Genomic DNA, 17,863 nt, shown 5'->3' with positions numbered 1-17,863 from the left:
TAAGTTGTTCTGGGACTCCCAGCCAGTATGGGGTAGGCCTGATATATAAACTGTGCTGTTTTATATTAAAACCTGTGCTATTTTTCTTTTATCGTGAGATATACACACCAAATAGAAATGGACCTGGGGAATACTTTTAACTAAAAATTGCATGTTTCAACTTAATGCTAAATTGATGTTGAAAGACAGAAATAATTGTCCTATATTCAGATGAACTGTGGACTGATCACCCTTTAGATAATTGACAAACCTAAATGTTTTCACTTTTATTGGTGTTAATGAGATTATCTTTGGTACATAAATAATCCATAGAATTTATTGAAAATTTAGAGTGATTTGAGACTGTTACTATGCTTTGTATAGATTTGATATATTGTTAATTAAGAGAATAGAAATAGTTAATCCATAAAAATGGAGCTCCGATTAAGTTTAAAGGAAAGTTGCTTTTTATTTACACTATTTGTGGTAGTGATGGGGATAAGGACTATGTTTGAGGTTGATAAAGGAATAGAAAATATTGAAAAATACTGATTAGGAATTCTGTGCTATCAGAGTAAAACTAGCAATTTTTGATGAGAAAGAATGCACCAATATATAAATACTCTTTTTTTTTGCCATTGAAATATTTCATTTCTTTATCCTTTAATTTAAAATGCATCCTCATCATTAAGTTTAAATTGATCTGTTCAAAATAAAAAAGTAAAAAAATTAAGTTCTTGCTTTATGTGAATTTTCTGTGCCTCAAGAATTTACATACATATGTCTGTCTGTATTAGCTATGAACACACATATGTATATGTACATATATACATACATATATGTATATTAGCTACACTTATTTTTATTTATTCCTCAGACAATTTGAAGGTTTTTTTTTTGCTTTTTGTTTGTTGTTTGCTTAACTAGCTTAGTGATGCCATGTTATCTTTCCCCGTTATAAAATGGAAAAGATGAGAATGAGGACCTTTTATTTCCCCTGTTGTTATGCTTTGATACTGGTAAGAGAAAATGTATGGCTCTGATAAAGTAGAAACATATATTTAAAAAGATATTTCTAACTGAGAAATTTTGGAGGAACACCACAGGCATTAGGGTGAGATTTATAGATAAATGTTCGTGATAATGGCAAAGTTGAGTCTGCAATACTTCCTTTCAGGAGAACATGGGAAGACTTCAATTAGAGAAAGTTAAAGAGTCACCTGTGTCTGAAACTGCCTCAGTTCAGCTGTAAATACATGGCAATCTATACTAGTTAGATGGACTTCTAACTTGGAACTAGTTTAGGATGTGCAACAGCAACTCACCATCTGATATATAGGAGGAATAATAGCATGGACTGAATTCTCAGAGTAGTCCATATTATCACACTGAATCAGGACAATGGTCTATCTAAGGCTGTAGAGATTGTGGTCACAAATCATTGAGGTAGCTGAACCACTAAAATAGCATCAATGTAGTAAAAAGTACCCTGAAAAACCAGTGTATAACATTACTCTGTGGAGAAAGCAGTTGTTGAAATTTACATCTAAACCACCTGATATTGTGCAATCAATAATAGATTTCCTCCAAAATTTTGTCTATCAGAGTCGGCCTCAGAAATCTAATAGAGTAGCTTGCCAGTGATTTAAGCTGGAAGCCTCTGTTTTCCATGGCTTTTGCACAGAGAATTGGATTTATAGACTCTTCACACAGCGGTGGCTATTACATGCAAGGTGCCAATGACTGCTTCATTATCTCGAAAGGACCTCAAAGCTAGTTGGGCATGAAATAGAGGACCTCTTCAAATGAAAGGGATCAGAATATTCAACACAGTTTATAAAGTGTGGCAATTCTATTATGTACGTTTGAACAGCAGCCACTGTTGGAAAAAAACCCACGAGAATATCCAAGAGAAAAATAGCTTGGCAGGGCTAGTGACCATGAAAAAATATAGGCTTCATTACCAGTGGGAGAAAGTATTTGGAGATTTTTTATCTTGAAAACCTGAATTATGCTCCACAGAATGTGGTACTAGTCCCTGGTAATATGAAACTATTATGGTGTATATAATATTTGTAATGGCTGGCTCTAGATTTAATGTAGACAAATTTTCCATGATCGGTTTTTGAAATTATTGATCATACCAAGACAATTCCAAATAGAGACCATGATGACCTTTACTTTCTATGATAGACAGGAATCATGCGTAATTGTGTGCAAGAACAAAGGACAGGTTAGTGATGCATTCTTTCCTAAGGGACAAGGAACTGATTTTTTTTTTAATAAACTTTTAATTTTAGGGCAGTTTTAGATTTACAGAATTGTTGAAAACAGAACAAGAGTTTCCATATACCCCACACTCAGTTTCTCCTACTATGACCATACTACATTAGTACGGCCCTATTAATGAACAATGTCACCATTAATGAACCATTAATGAACACCGAACTGTTTGTCACCATTAATGAAGAATGAACTGTTACATCATTCTTAGCTAACATTCATACTTGATTCAGTATTCATTACCTAATGTCCTTTTTCTGTCCCAAGACCCATCCAGGATATCTAATTACACTTATTTGTCATGTCCCCTCAGGTTGCTCTTTGTAACAGTTTCTCAGTCTTTCATCGTTTTTAATGACCCTGACCATTTTGCAGAGTGCTGGTCAGGTATTTTGTAGCATCTCTTTCAATTTGATATTTTATCATGATTGGGCTAGGGGGATGTATTTTGGAAGGAGGGCCACAGAGGCAAATTGTCATTTTCCTCACATCATATCAAAGACATTACTATCAATATGACTCATCATTATTGACGTTAACCTTCATCACTCGACTTTAGGTAGTGTTTGCCAGTTTCCTCCGCTATAAATTTACCTTTTTTTCCCTTTCTATACTGTATTCTTTGAAAAAAAGTCACTCTGCACATCCCACACTTAAGGAGTGGGGATCATCCCTTACCTCCTTAAAAGCAGAGCATCTACATCAATTATTTGTAATTCTTCTACATTGGAGATTTGTCTCTTTTCCTCCATTTATTTATTTAGTCCACCATTTATTTATAACTAATGGACTTGTGAATATCTATTTTGTATTTTGGGTTATAATTAAATACCATTTTACTGATTTTGTTGCTCAAATCATTCTAGCTTTGGCCATAGGGAGCTCTGTCAGTTGGCTTTTGTATCTCTTTGACATATCCCCACCATTGTTTTGTTTTGGATTTTGTTTGTTTTTAGTACTTACTTTTGGGTACTACAAGATTTTGGTTCTAAGTCCACTCCTCGCACCTGGGATATCACTAGTCCCAGGACCTCTCAGATGACAGAACAAGAAGATATCATATGCATGTATGTTCACTTACCTACAAATATTTCTGTGTGCAACCATATGCATCTTTTTTTAAGTTAAACATCAGTTCATATTGAAATAGGAACATTTTTTTTCAGCATTCAGGACTGTATGGTGATGTTCAAAAAATGCGTATTCTATATGTCCTTTTAGACACTCTTCAATAAATTTATTTTATGTAATGTTGTATTGGACTGTAATTTTGTTAAAAGCGAAAACAAAAATATTTTCTCATAGAACTATAGCTACTCTTATTTTAAGTAAAATTTCCAGCTTTTATATGCTAGGATTCTTGGATTGAGGGTATAATTTCCAAATTCTGATGGTCTGAAACCTTTGTGGTCTCTCCCTCCAGGAGTAGCAGATTGTTGGAGAACCAGTTTATACTTTCCAGCCCACAGGATACTGATTTTTCTCCTAGAAATTCTTCCTTTTTTTCTCTTAATTTGGTAGAGTTTCTATAAATATGTGTCTTTCATATGTCTTGAATGTTAAATCAACTGGAAAACTTAAAAAAAAAAAAGTACTACTAATATGATCTCTCTACGCCAGACCAAATTCAGTTTGCGTAGGATGAGACCCTGGTAATATGTTTTTTAAAATCTCCTGGATGATTATGTTATAGAGTCAGCATTGAAGGTAGCATTGGTATAGGTGACCTCTAAGATCTTTTGGTCCTGAGACTCGGCAAATCTCTGATTTTCATTGATAGGATCTGTCTGGATCAGGCTGTGCTTCATTCCTAATACGATGTGATACATGCAAAATAACCACAGCTCTAAAAGTTATCTGGTGCCTGAACAGCCAGATTAAAGAGACTTTGCTTTATGTTTGTTATAGACCCTTTTATCTTGGCACCATATAAACCCAATTTTAGACAATGGGCCTTGTAGCCATTTGAGAAAATAAAATTGAAGTAGGCCAATGTAAAACTGTTATTCCGGAATTCAAAGTTCAAGTTCACTGTGGGTGATTTGAAATGCTTCCCATATTGGCGAAATACATTCCTTGTTGACCTACTTTGAGATAGAAAGATTCAGCTCTTAAAAAGCAGGAAAATGCTGTTCCTCCACTCTTTGCACCAAAAACAAAACAACAGTGTGGGTTGTTCTTAGACATCCTCAGGGAAAATTTTACAGAGCACTTTAATAATACTTTCAGGTATTGTGTAAGGCCCAAGGTCAGGAAACATTGAAATCTAACAACTAAAAGTATTAAACTAAAAACCTAGATACTTAGATTCTAGTTCTGAGACTCTGTGAAAGCCTTTTTGATACCAGGAAAGTCAGAACACTCCCGTGTGCTTTGGTTTCTCGACCTGGGAAACAGAGACAATTGCTTCTTCATTAGAATGCTGAACGGACACATGAGGCACCCTATAAGAAAACACTTCAGACACTATAGTGAAAGAGTCCCCTCCACCACACCGCAGCCCAAGTTGTTGTTGTGCTTCTATTTGATCCAAATATCTTTTGTAATTTAAGCAAATTTCCTCCTGGACAGTGTTGGGGGGAATTAGCAAACTAGTTTGCCACAGCTTATTTGCAATAAGATCCTCCCCAATGTTTTGGTTCCACGTTTTTCTTTCTAATGCCAATCATCTTTGTCTGTGTAGTCTTATCATATTAATCTCTCTCCGCATTTAAACTCAAGTCACGAGTTGCCTAAGAAAGCCTAGGGTATTCCTCCAGGGCAAACACAGCCCTCTACCGCTGATTTACCCGCGTTAAGAGTGACCTAATTTTAAGAGTTTTCTCAGCCTTTGCTCTTCCAACTCTGAAATTCCGTGATTCTAATGGTGCACGTGAAAATTCTAAATGGATTCAGCTTCCTCATTATAAAGATCTCTGACCCAACTACACCCTAAATAAAGGTAGGTTAGAGAAAATCATATGAAGAACCTTTATTTTGGGTTTTGATGATAAGCTATTTAGTTGGATGGCTTTCTCTATTAGCTCCTCTGAAGGCTTCATTTAGTGGAGAATGAGGTAAGGTGACTGTATATGGAGAGTGCTGCTGGGCTTCAAAAATAAGCTTCTTAATTTTTTTTTGGCTACACATTTTTACAGCTTCCCTGAAGGTAGTTCTCGACTCAGAACATTTGCATGCTATTTCTCTGTAGGTGAAGATGGTGACACACAGATGGAACTCATTACCTGCGGTGCCACACACAGCTCAAGAGAAAATTTAATGAGGAGCAGGAAAAGTGGTGTAATTTTACCATTGTCTTTTTGCACCCATCATCTAGACATCCAGATGGCTTAGGGGTGGTGGTGTGTGCAAAAGTGGGTTCAGCATACTTGAACCTAAAGACAGGATTGGACTGCAGTTTTTACATCAAAAAAAGCAAACTATAAAAACACATTGAACAATCACTCCATAAATTGTGGATTCACAAATATTCCTGGCTGCTTAGAATCTCCTCAGCTAAAGGAACCTTTAAAACAAGAATTATCTGGCCAATCTTCTAGGAGGAGGAAAATTTTCATTATGAAACACTAAGGGGATTTGGAAGATATGGACATCTGAACACTGGTACAATATGGAGAAAGAATCTCAGTGTTCCATATCTAAAAAGAAGCTAAAGATTTTTCTTTTAAGGCCAACAATAGATTCATTTTTAGATAGTAACTATAAAACAAATTATAACTTGTGCTTTCATTTGGAACTTTTGAAAGTGTTAAACTAGTATCAGGTACCTTTTTTTTTTTTTTTTTTTATAATGTTTTAGTCCATTTCAAAGTATTTTACCATTTTGCCTATAGTTTTATTTTTTCAGGTACGTTTTATATGACACCTCATGCTTTCTACAGGCCCTATGTATCTGCCCAAAATGCACTCAGCTTTTTCAACCATAGTTATCTCAAATACATCTTCTACTGACACCCGCTCCTCACTGTATAGAGCTTTTGATAATAGACAGAAATGGACTCACCTAACCCATTTTCTGTGAGACCAATCAGAATGTGAAACTCTAATCAAAAGGGAAAGAAGAAGATTTCTAATCCGTTGAATACCTCATCCCCGTGTTTAGTTAGACTTGGGTCACGATGGAGACTTTAGCTCTGAGTTACAACAGGCAGCAGTGGGAAGGAATTGAGGCACGTTGTTCACGGGGTCTCCCTTCAGGCTTTGCTGTGCTGCAGAACAATCTAGAGCCAGGCGGAGGGGCGACACACACCTAGTCATGCCTGGCCTCTGCCTCTTACCACCTTTCTAACTTTGAAACGGTAACTCGATCACTCAGAACATTAACCTAGAAAGCTAGCATAAGGATTGATAAAATCAGGTAATATGTATACCTGGTAGAAGGTAGACAATATAGCAATTATCATGTTATTATAGTGTCCATAAATGATATATATTACCCAAAAGTGTCAATAATACAGAGTTCTAAATAAACTACTCAGTACCTAAAGGCACATTGTCAAATAATTAACCCCTGGGTGTTGATCTTTGACCCTTGAGCTGGGTTCTCCCAATGGCTGAATTTCTATCCTGAACCTGTCAATGTAGGCCTGCCCTTTGTTTCCCAATCCCAGATGACAGAGGTGTACCGTGGAAGGAAACATTTCAAACCCCTGAAACATATCCTGAGGTAAGAATATTTTTTAAACACTGTAAATGGTAATCATTCTAGAATGTGTCCCCTATATCCCTATAGGGTAAAGAAACATAGCTTTTCTGGTTTATTAAAGGTGTGCCCTTAGAGCATTCCATCCAGCTGACTGACATTCATTCATCACTCTCACCCCCATAGCTTCCTATGCCATGATATCCAGCTAATTCCGCTACCAAATTTCTCTTAAACCCATTCACTTTTTCCTTCCTGTCTGCCACCATAGTAGTCCAGGCTGCCATCATCTCTTATCATCTTGGAATATTGCCATGGCCTCCTAACAGTCTCCCTGCTTTCACTGTAGCCACCTCCCCTCACTCTCCCCAAATCACTCAGAGAGGTTCCCCTCGCTCTCAGGATAAAGAACAAAGTTCTAGGGAGGCCTGAATGTCCTGCATGATCTGCCTTCTGCCCTCTAGCCTCGTCTCAGACTCCTCTTCCTTCCTGTTGCTCCAGTCCCTCTGCATTTATTCTCAGTCCCTTCTGCAATGTCTCCAGAAGAGACGTTTCTTCTTCTGAAGTGACCACCCTTCTCCTCCTTCCCCATCATCAGAGTTAATTTCAGCTCTTCCTTTGGAATTTAGCTTAGATAGCATTTCCTCAAGGAAGCTCTCCCTGACTTCCCAGACTCCCCAAAACCAGTCAGGTCTATAGTATGCAATGCATTCCTAGTGTATCTGGCCTTGTCAGAGAACTTATCACTATTGTAATTTCATAATTAATTTTGCAATTAGTTGTTTAATAATTATCTCTGCTGCTAGAGTTTAGCTTCAAGAGGGCCAGGACAGTATCTTTCTTTTCACTTCTTTTTTTTTTTTCAGTATCTGTGCTTGTAAAGTTGTTGTAATAGTAGCCTCTACTATGGGAATAAACAGATGATACAGGAAAAGTGCTTAGTATGGTGGCTTGTACATAGGGTGCTCTCACTGAAATAATGTTCCTAAAGCTGTTGTGTTGGGTGCCGAAGGTGGGGGAGGGAGAAGGATCTGCATGAATGAGACGACAGTACCCAGTCATTGACTGACTAGTAATGCCTTATGGAGATGTAGTCTAGAGCAGAAAGGCCAGAGCTGCCTTGCCAGAACTGAAGTGAGCTTAATTTTAGAACAAAGTAGGAGTCCGTGCCTAGAATTGAGGTACAGCATCAGAAAAGAACTAACAGGATGGATGATTGTCTTATTTATGTATCCAGATTATCAAAGTGGAACAATTTTAAAACCTCAAGCCTGAGCTCTGAATGTCCGACCCAAGAGACTGTCCCCAGACCCGAACCTGCACTGGGAGCCACATGGACTTTTCTGTAGAAAAGGATGGTCACCGAAAGGGGATTGCTTAAATATGCTGAAGCCCTATGCTAAAGCATCGATTCTAAAGTTAACTCAGGAGCCATGGAACATTCTCTGAAGAGTTTTACTCTTTTCTGGAAGAAGCTTAAGAGTTGTCATTTTCTCTGTTGATGGTAAACTGCCTGCAGAGAAAGCTTTTTGCCTTATACCCAAGAGTGGTGAAGAAGAATGTAATGAGCAAAAGGCAAATGGACAAATCATGAAATAGTCGTTATTCTCACTCTCTGGCCTTATGGAAAGGCAAATTTTGGCTGATTAAGAAGAGTCAGTGAACTGAACTTTTCCTGCTAAAGTTTCTCGTTTGCCAAGGCCATTGAAGAATTTAAAAACAGTCAGCAGAAGCAGAGAAAAAAGCTGTAAATATTTTTGAGATTCTCAAATTGTTTCTAAACATCCCCAGTCGATCATTTTTAAATGCAGACTAAGGTAGAAGCAAATGAACGTGTTTTGAACACCAGTTATGTGCCTGACTCTGTAATAGCTGCTTTCTTTATATTTTTCTTCTTTGTTTTATGTTAATCTTTAAACTACTCTGAAAGAAAAATGTTATTGTTTCCAATTTACTGCTAAAAAAAGTAATTTGCCAAGTCTAATAATAGATGTTTCTGGCATTTGGAAGCAAGTTCACCCAGCTTCAAAATCTGTGATCTGAAATACTTTTTCTTCCAAAGGTAAAAAAAACTTCTAAAGTTTCTTCCAATTCTAAAATTCTAAAAATATGTTTAAATTGTAGCTTTAACAATCTTCCTTCCAGCAAGATTTCAACATGGTTAAATGCAACACTTCACATATTTCTTACCTGCACCTGAACAAGTGAAAGTGGATTGAGAAAAGCCATAAAAATGCTGATCGGACTCACTTTAAATTCATGATTACAAACCTCAAAGGGACTTCGGTCCTGCCAGGCAATCCTACTCTCTAGGTCCCTGGTAGATTCACTCCATCACTCAACTCTTCTTTCTCTGCTCCTTGTTCCTCAAACCCCTGCAACCTTTTCTCTCTCCTAACTCTCAGTTACTAACCATGCTTTTCATTAGTAGAGGAATTGGAAAACTTCCAGATGCTTCCATTTACATGTCTACAGATTCAATTGTATCTGTACATATATATTTTGTCTTTCCTCATATTACAACGGATGGGCTGACTGCTGCAATCTAATAAAAGAACCTCAATTTGTGCATTGGATTCCAACACCTCATTAATTTATAGACTTTCCTCCTAAAATAGTTCCCTTCTCTCAATCATTATCAGTTTTTTCATATCTACTAGAACATTTCAGAGTGTGTGTATGTGTATACATGCTTACACATACACATGCATACATACACACACACACGTGTGTATGTGTGTGTGTGTGTATTTATATATGTATATAAACATCAGTTCTCATTATTCCCACTAATTCTGTTCTATAAACTCACTGGAAACACTGAATTAACGAATATGAAACTGTTACTCCTAGCAGAAATACAGGGTTAGTTTCCTGAGAGTCTCAAGTCACAATATTTTGTTTTACATGTGTTTCTGTTTAAAGACATCGTATTTAATATATATTTCTTACATATGATTAATTTCATGGTCTTTGAATAATTGAAAGCCAGGAACTTTGCAATTTTTATTTTGCATTACATAGATTTGTTTGCCAACATCCTTGTGAAATATGCTAGTCTTATCACTGTTGAAAACCAGCTCTTCTGTAAACCCTTTTCCTGTATAACACTTAGCAGGTATTTTTTTAAGTTCTCCCACAGCCTCTTGATCTGTGGAATCTGCCTTGCCTTCAAGTTTAACATTTTCATGCCAGATCTCCATTTGAAATGTGTGAGCCAGCCAGCACTGGCTGAGATGTGTTTAACATTTTCTTGACCTGGATCATGCGATCATAAATTTCTTTGGCTTTCAGCTTCACAACAGTACAGTCCACTTTGCCTTTTTTATCAGTCATCACCTCATGAATCTACAAATTTAGCCACTTTCCCATCTTCACCATAGCGTTATTATGCACTATAGATGTGACTTGAGCACTTTCCGGAGTAGCTTCACATACAGTTTGTTGACTTTCCTCTTCCTTTTCCTGATTGTACCCTGTTGTTCATTCATCAACATTGAACTCAGAGCCAATAGCATTATAACTCATGCCCAAATGAAGCTTATCTAACACATATTTCTCCATAAGGCATATCATAACCCCCTTATGCTTAGCAGCACTTCAGTATTGCACTTGGAGGGCATTTTAAACAGTGAAATCATCAACCAAAAGCATAAAAATGCAAAAGAATTTGATGCTAAGTAGACTGTGAAAAGAGCACTTGTTTACAGTATGAGAGCTGAGATAGAAGACAGAGGGCTACCTTGTTTGACCTCCACTGGGAATGTGCACATCAAGTGACTCAAATTTTTCACCACTCTGCAAGTCTGCATATGACTGGGAAAGCACTATGGGTGTTGATTTTGAGTTAAAAATAAATTTTAGCAAGTAGGTGAATTCACAAATATGGAATCTGTAAATAATGAATATTGACTAGGGGTATGTACATATATAGCCAGCTTTGGTGGTCTAGTGGTTAAGGTTCAGTGCTCCCTCTCATTGCCTGGGTTCATTTCATGGTCAGGGAACCATATCACCCATCTGTAGGTTGTCATACTGTAGTGGCAGCATGTTGCTGTGATGCTGAAAGCTATGCCTTAGGTATTTCAAATACCAGCAGGGTCACTCATGGTGGACAGGTTTCAGGAGAGCTTCCAGACTAAGACAAACTAGGAAGAAGGCCCTGGGCACCCACTTCCAAAAAAATTGCCCATGAAAACCCTGTGAATAGCAGCGAAGCATTGCCTGATATAGCGCCAGAAGGTGAAAGGATGGCACAAAAAGACCAGGCGGTGTTCCACTGTGTCATACTCAGGGTTTCCAGGAGTCGGAATTGACTTGATGGCACTAACACAAGAATGTATATGTATGTGTGTGTATATACATATATATACACACACACACACATATATGTATATATGCTCTGAGTGTATATATATGCTGTAATTATATGTTGTAATTTTAAACCACAAATATACCATGTATATATATCTGCTGCAATTGAAAAATAACAAAAACAAACTTTTGCCCCTGGTTTGCTTGTAATTTCTTGCCTTATATCTCTGCTCCCCTTGAAATCTTACACAGTTTCACTAGCTCCAATAACTTTTATCCTGTTCTTTCTTAAACCACAACATCAAGTCTCCACTGTCAAGCTCATCCACAACCTATAAATTATTAAATTCTATAGTCAATACTTAATTCTCATCTTACTCCACCAAGCTGCGTCATTTGATACAGTGGATCACCTTCGTCTTCTTAAAACTCTCTTTTCGCTTCACTTCTGGACACTATTTTCAGTTAGTTCCTTTCTGGGACTTTCTTCTCTAGAGCAGTGATTTTCAAATTTAGGAGTGCATATACACTGGGGGATACAAAGATCTTTCAAGGGCTACAGTGGCAAATAGTTTTAAGGGAATCACTGTATCCATCCTATTTTTGCCTGAGACTATTCATGCTGGTTCTATTTTATTTCCTTTCATAGTCATCATTCTCTCACTTTACAAAAGAAAGATACGGGCACCTTTCCTGAAATCCACTCTGGTGCATTGCCCTAAAAACATCAGGGCGCCATATAGATAACAACCTAGATGCTGAGAAAATGAAAGGCTATAATGACTGAGTGACGAAGAGTTGTGCAAATCAGGGCTTGTCAGATCTTTCCAATCTCTATTTTTAACAAATTGACGGAAAACCTACTGAGTTGTTTGGTAGAATCTTATGAGAATCAGAGACCATGTACCACCACATACAGCTTGGACATTGAGGATCAAAATTACCTCCTCCATCCCCTCCCCCACCCCAACATACACACATCTTACAGTCTACATTAACATGACTATTTCAATGTTATAAGAATTAAAGTTGTAAGAACATATAACTTTATTATTCCAAGAGAGACTATTACAGAGGCAAATAACTTAATTGTTCATTAAAGGAACTTCCAGAAGGACTCGTAAACTCTTCAATTTATCCTGCTCCACAAAATCCTTGCATTCTGGTTCCAGTATTTATAAACTGTTATATTATGATCTTTACCCAATTTTAATCAAGCCCCTTTACCCTCCTCCTGCAGGGTATTAAAACTCCTGTCACATTCTCAATAAAATCTGATTGTACTTTTCTGCCCCAATCGTGGAACACTCCTCAAGTTCTGACTGGGTAGTCTTCTCTCTTACTATGCTAAGGAATAATCTCAGCTTTGTCTTATCAATAAGTTATGTTGGTGATATTTGGGGATCTGGCATTTTACAGTGAAAAAAATCTTTGACTATAGATCACTATATGTTTTTGTCATTAAACTTAGGAGTTTTAAAATCAAGTGACACTGTCAATTCCCATCTACTTATGTGAGCAAGCCTTTTTGGAACACACACACATACATACACACACACATGTAATGAGAAACGTTAATAGAATTGATGCTAAACTCTGTCTCATGATTAACTTTATAATCAAAATTTATATTTCTCTATTTATATGTAATGTACTACTAATAATTGTAACAACAATTCAATCCAAAAATAATTTTCACACTTGGAAACTTATGGAAATTTTTACAGAGAAGGCTTATGTCTCAATGGTTTTAGGACATTACAAACTTACATTTAAAAATATACGCAGACTTTTTTTCTCAGAGAAATATTTTAGAGGGTAAGCTTTAAAACTTTTTCAGGTGTAATAGTATACAATATTGGAAATATTTTGCAAAAGAAGTATTATAGCAATATTTATTCAAAAGAAAACATGTAAAATTCCTGACTGTTAAGGAAGCCTTGCTCAGGTATTTTCAGATGAACAAGAGTAACCATCAAAGTGTATGATGTTAGAATCACTAAGGATATTTAAAAGGTGATAGAACAGTGTTACTTTATTATTTTATTTTATTTGGTGAGGAAGATTGGCCCTGAGTAACATCTGTTGCCAATCTTCTTCTTTTTGCTTGAGGAAGACTGTCCCTGAGCTAACATCTGTGCTAATCTTCCTCTATTTTGTATATGGGATGCCGGCACAACACGGCTTGACGAGTGGTATGTAGGTCTACCCAGGGTCCAAACTCGTGAACCTTGGGCCGCCAAAGCAGAGTGTGCAAACTTAACCACTACGCCAGCAGGCTGGCCCCTAGAACAGTGTTACTTTAAACTTTAAAAATATCAATATTTATAACAATAAAATTATATTCCTTATAACAACTTAAACTCACGATGAAAAATTTTAGTGTCAATTTAAAAATATGTAAAGGGATATCTATTTGTTTCAAATCCTTTCATGAGACACAGGAAAACACAGTTGGAAGGCCACTGTCCTGTTCTACCTCTAAGCCTACGACTACCGAGTCTTCTAAGCTGTTTCCTTCTCTAAGATCCTCCTAGGGGAGGATATTTTTGAGTCCCACAGCATTAAATAATATCACTTCACTTACTACCACCAAATTTGTACCTCCACTCTCCATCCCCCAGACTTATATACTCAACCTTACATTTGATATATCTACTTAGATGTCAAACATGCATCTCAAAACTGAACGTATCCCAAAAATAACTCTTGACTTTTACTCCCAACCCACCCTAATAATTTCCTCTCCATTATTTCCTATCTCTGCAATCGCTACTTAAAAAAAATAAAGAAAAAAATAACTTGGAGTTTTCATAGACCAGTCTCTTTTTCTCTTTCTGTGAAATTACACATCCAATCCAATAGCCTGGCCCGCCGGCTCTACTTTGGAAATATACTTGAAATCTGACCATTTCTCACCATTTCATCTCTAAAATCTAAGACAGTCACAATCGTTTTGCTCCCCTTTCCCATTTCTCCCCCTCTTGATCATAGCAAATGAATCTGAACTAGTCTCCCTGCTTTTACTCTTGCTCATAATAGTCTCTAGAAAGTAGGAACAAAAATCTTTACAATTTAAGTGAAATTTTATTATTTCTGTCTTCAAACCCACCAATGTCTTCCTCTCTACCTAAAAGTCCTAGCAGATATAGGCCCCCATCTCTTTTGTCTTATTTCTTACCTCTCTTCCTCACCCCTACAGTTCCAGTCACACTGCCCTCCTGTGTTTCTGTACTGATCACAGTCCTATCTTTGCACTTACCTTTCCTTCTGCCTAGAATGCAATTTCCCAAGCTAGCCATAAGACGTGAGTCTCCCCAGGCATTCAGGTCACCTTGACCTCCCTATACATTAGCATAGCATTTTCCATTCTGCCCCCATCCCTTACCCTGCTATGTTATTCCTTCATAACACTCATCACCACCTAACACATAAATATTTATTTGTTACTATTCTTACTATCTTCTTTCACCTCATACTGGAATGTAAGATCCTTGAGACCGGGAACTTTTTGTGTTTTGTTTACTACTAAATTCTCAGAACTTCAAACAGTGCTTAGCACAGAGTAGGTACTCAGTAAATATTTGGTTAATACACAAATGAATATCTTTTTGGCAAAAACCAAACAGGGAAGAGAATTGATTTGATTCAGGCTATTGCAATAGAGAGATCTGAAAATCGGTGCCTGAGCAGTGTGGTTTTGCCTAGAGAGGAGAAGACAAGTGTAGGGGAGCAGAAATGGTCACCGCAAAATATGTCTCTGGCATAAGGATTATTTTGGCTCATTATTTTTAAGAAACAGCAGACATAGGACAAGTTCTGAAAACCTTTGTAGGAAAAGCCTGATTCAAAATGCTAATGATGTATCATTTTTTGCGCTACTTGAGAAACTTCAAAAAGAACTGATAGGTGCAGCAAAAGGTGGAAAGAGGAAGTTTGACAAGGAGAGTGAAAAATACTATTCTGTTCTTGACAAACGTTTAAATTTGTCTGCAAAGAAAAAGGAGTCTCATTCGCAAGAGGCAGATACTCAGATTGACCGAGAACATCAAAACTTCCATGAAGCAGCACTAGAATATATCTTTAAAAATCAAGAGTTTTGAGCAAAAAAAAAGAAATTTCAATTGGTTGAACCTCTCTTGTCATTCCTTCAGGGTTTATTTACTTTCTATAGTCAGGGATATGAACTCACCCAGGAATTTGCACCATATAAGCAACAGCTGCTGTTCAACTTGCAGACTACAAGAGTAATTTTGAAAGTACTTGACATGAGGTAGAGCGGTTGATGCAAAGGATGAAATCTACCAACCAAGATTACAGCCACCCAGCCAGTGAATGATGGAAGGCTATCTTTACGTCCAGGAGAGACAACCACTTGTTTTTACATGGATTAAACATTATCGTACATATGATAAGAGAAGTAAAACATTTACAATGTGCATTTCAGAGATGAAATCCAGTAGGGAAATGAATGTCCTTGTTACTAGCTCCCCAGACACGTCTAAATTAAAATCTTGTATCCGACGAAAGACAGATTCAATTGACAAAAGATTGTGCTTTGACATAGAAGTAGTCGAAAGGCATGGGATCATCACGTTGCAGGCTTTCTCAGAAGCTAATCAGAAAACCTGGCTTGAAGTCACGGATGGGAAAGAACTGATTTACACCCTGCCTGCCATTATCAGCAAGAAAGAAGAAATGTACTTAAATGAAGCAGGGTTCGACTTTGTAAGAAAATGAATTCAAGCTGTGGAAACAAGAAGCATCACCATTTTCGGCCTCTACCAAACAGGAGGCATGAATTCCAAAGTTCAGAGACTCACGAACACCACATTTTCAGCAAAATCCCCTCCTGATATTAACATTGATGTTGAACTATGAGATGATAAGACAATAACAAGTGGGCTGAAAAACTGTCTCAGGTGTCTTGCAGAACCACTGATGACTGACAAGTTACACAAAGATTTTATCGTTGCTGTTAAATCTGATGACCGAAACTACCAGGTGGAGGCTGTACATGCATTGGTGCACAAATTGCTACAGAAAAACAGACATGCTGGAAATCTTAATACAGCACCTGGTCAAAACATCACTACACAGCCAATAAAATCTCACGACTGTCTCAAAACTTAGTGTCATATTTGGCCCAACTCTAATGAGAGCACAGGAAGAAGCTGTGGCTGCCATGATGAATGTTAAATTTCAGAACATTGTGGTTGAAATTGTGATAGAACACTGTGAAAAGATTTTTCATACTGCCGCAGACCCAAGCATTGCTCTTCCTCAGCCTCAGTCTTGATCTGGATCCCGAAGGACAAGAGCAATCTACCTCTCCACAAGCACCCAGAAGCCCAGAAGTAGGTATGCTCCGTGCTCGGCAGAACCCTACAGCAACTCATATAGCAGCAGCCCAGACAGTACACCCATGGAGAGCACCGAGTTGCTCTCCTCTCCCCCCTCTGAACAAAACAGCGCTACAAAGCCAGCTTCCTGCCAGCCTAGGGAGAAATCTGGAGGGATTCCTTAGATTGCATCCCCATCACCTTCCAATGGACAGAAAAGTCTTGGTCTCTGGACAGCTAGTCCTGAATCAAGTTCTAGAGAAGATGTAACCTAAACCGATGCAGAATCAGACTGCCAGAGTGTTGCCTTGGTCACTAGCCCAGGGGATGTTTCCTCACCCATCCACCCGACCAAGAAAGGGCCTTATGGGCTTTCAGGACTGAAAAGAGCCTCAGCTTAGTCTCTCAGATCTCTCTCTTCTGCTGAAGGAAACAAGAGCTACGGTGGATCCATTTAAAGTTTAACATGCATAGGTTCCAAAGAGACACCCAAAGCCCCACCACACGCAGATCTGTCTCCAAAAATGCGCAGGAGGCTAAGGCTAGACATTGCCTCAAGCAATGGCTACCAGTGACCTGGCTCCGTTGTGGCAACAAAAGCGCAACAGTTTGAAATGTTGGTTCACTTAAGCCAGTTTCTTCTGTGGCAACACCAAGCCCAAGCCATGTACTCCAATAAAGCAGAGCGCAGCCGCGAGCTCTCCTTCCTGCAGGGGGCGATATTTCCTAACGTGTACCCAGCAGTGGAACCAGGAGGGATGAAGGCAATTTATGAACGCGAAAACAGGAATAGTCCCAGAAAATTATGTCATCTTCCTCTAGTACTATTTAGTGGATGGCAATGTCTTCATGGTACCCGTGGCAACAGATGATAAGTGCTATGATTTTATCTGACACAGATATGGAGATCAGCCCACTAAATGAAAACAGTCAATTTCTATCAAGTTCTACACCAGCAGACTATGTAGATGCTTGCCATTGTTTTTATTTTCTATTTTTGGGGGGGTTTCTTATTTAAAAATCTTGATTTTTTTTTTTTTGATAAATAGCTCTCCACAATGTCTCTCCCATAACAATTCTAGAATCTCAAATACTGTGTTAAGTACTATATCCCAGAAATTTGGAAACTAGAAATCTGCTGTAAGAATTTTGAGATCTGTCCTTTACTGTCTGGCATTCTCTGAGGAACCTTGAAGTCATTACTTAAAAATGTAATTTAAATTTTTCATTTATTATTTTTTCTTAAAAATATACTGCTTATGTATATAAATATAAAATATAAAAATATATATATATATATAAA

General features: G+C 37.6%; 1 pseudogene; it reads left to right on the top strand.

Moving 5' to 3' along the window:
- LOC131415136 (rho GTPase-activating protein 42-like) overlaps positions 1-17,382 on the top strand; it is a 31,217-nt pseudogene extending 13,835 nt beyond the window's left edge.
- The last annotated feature ends 481 nt before the right edge of the window (positions 17,383-17,863 follow it).

Source organism: Diceros bicornis, chromosome 16 (genome assembly GCF_020826845.1).
Source record: "Diceros bicornis minor isolate mBicDic1 chromosome 16, mDicBic1.mat.cur, whole genome shotgun sequence".
NCBI classification, from domain to species: Eukaryota; Metazoa; Chordata; class Mammalia; order Perissodactyla; family Rhinocerotidae; genus Diceros; species Diceros bicornis.
Note: the sequence above shows the minus strand (reverse complement) of the source record. Positions and strands in the feature narration are given on the sequence as shown.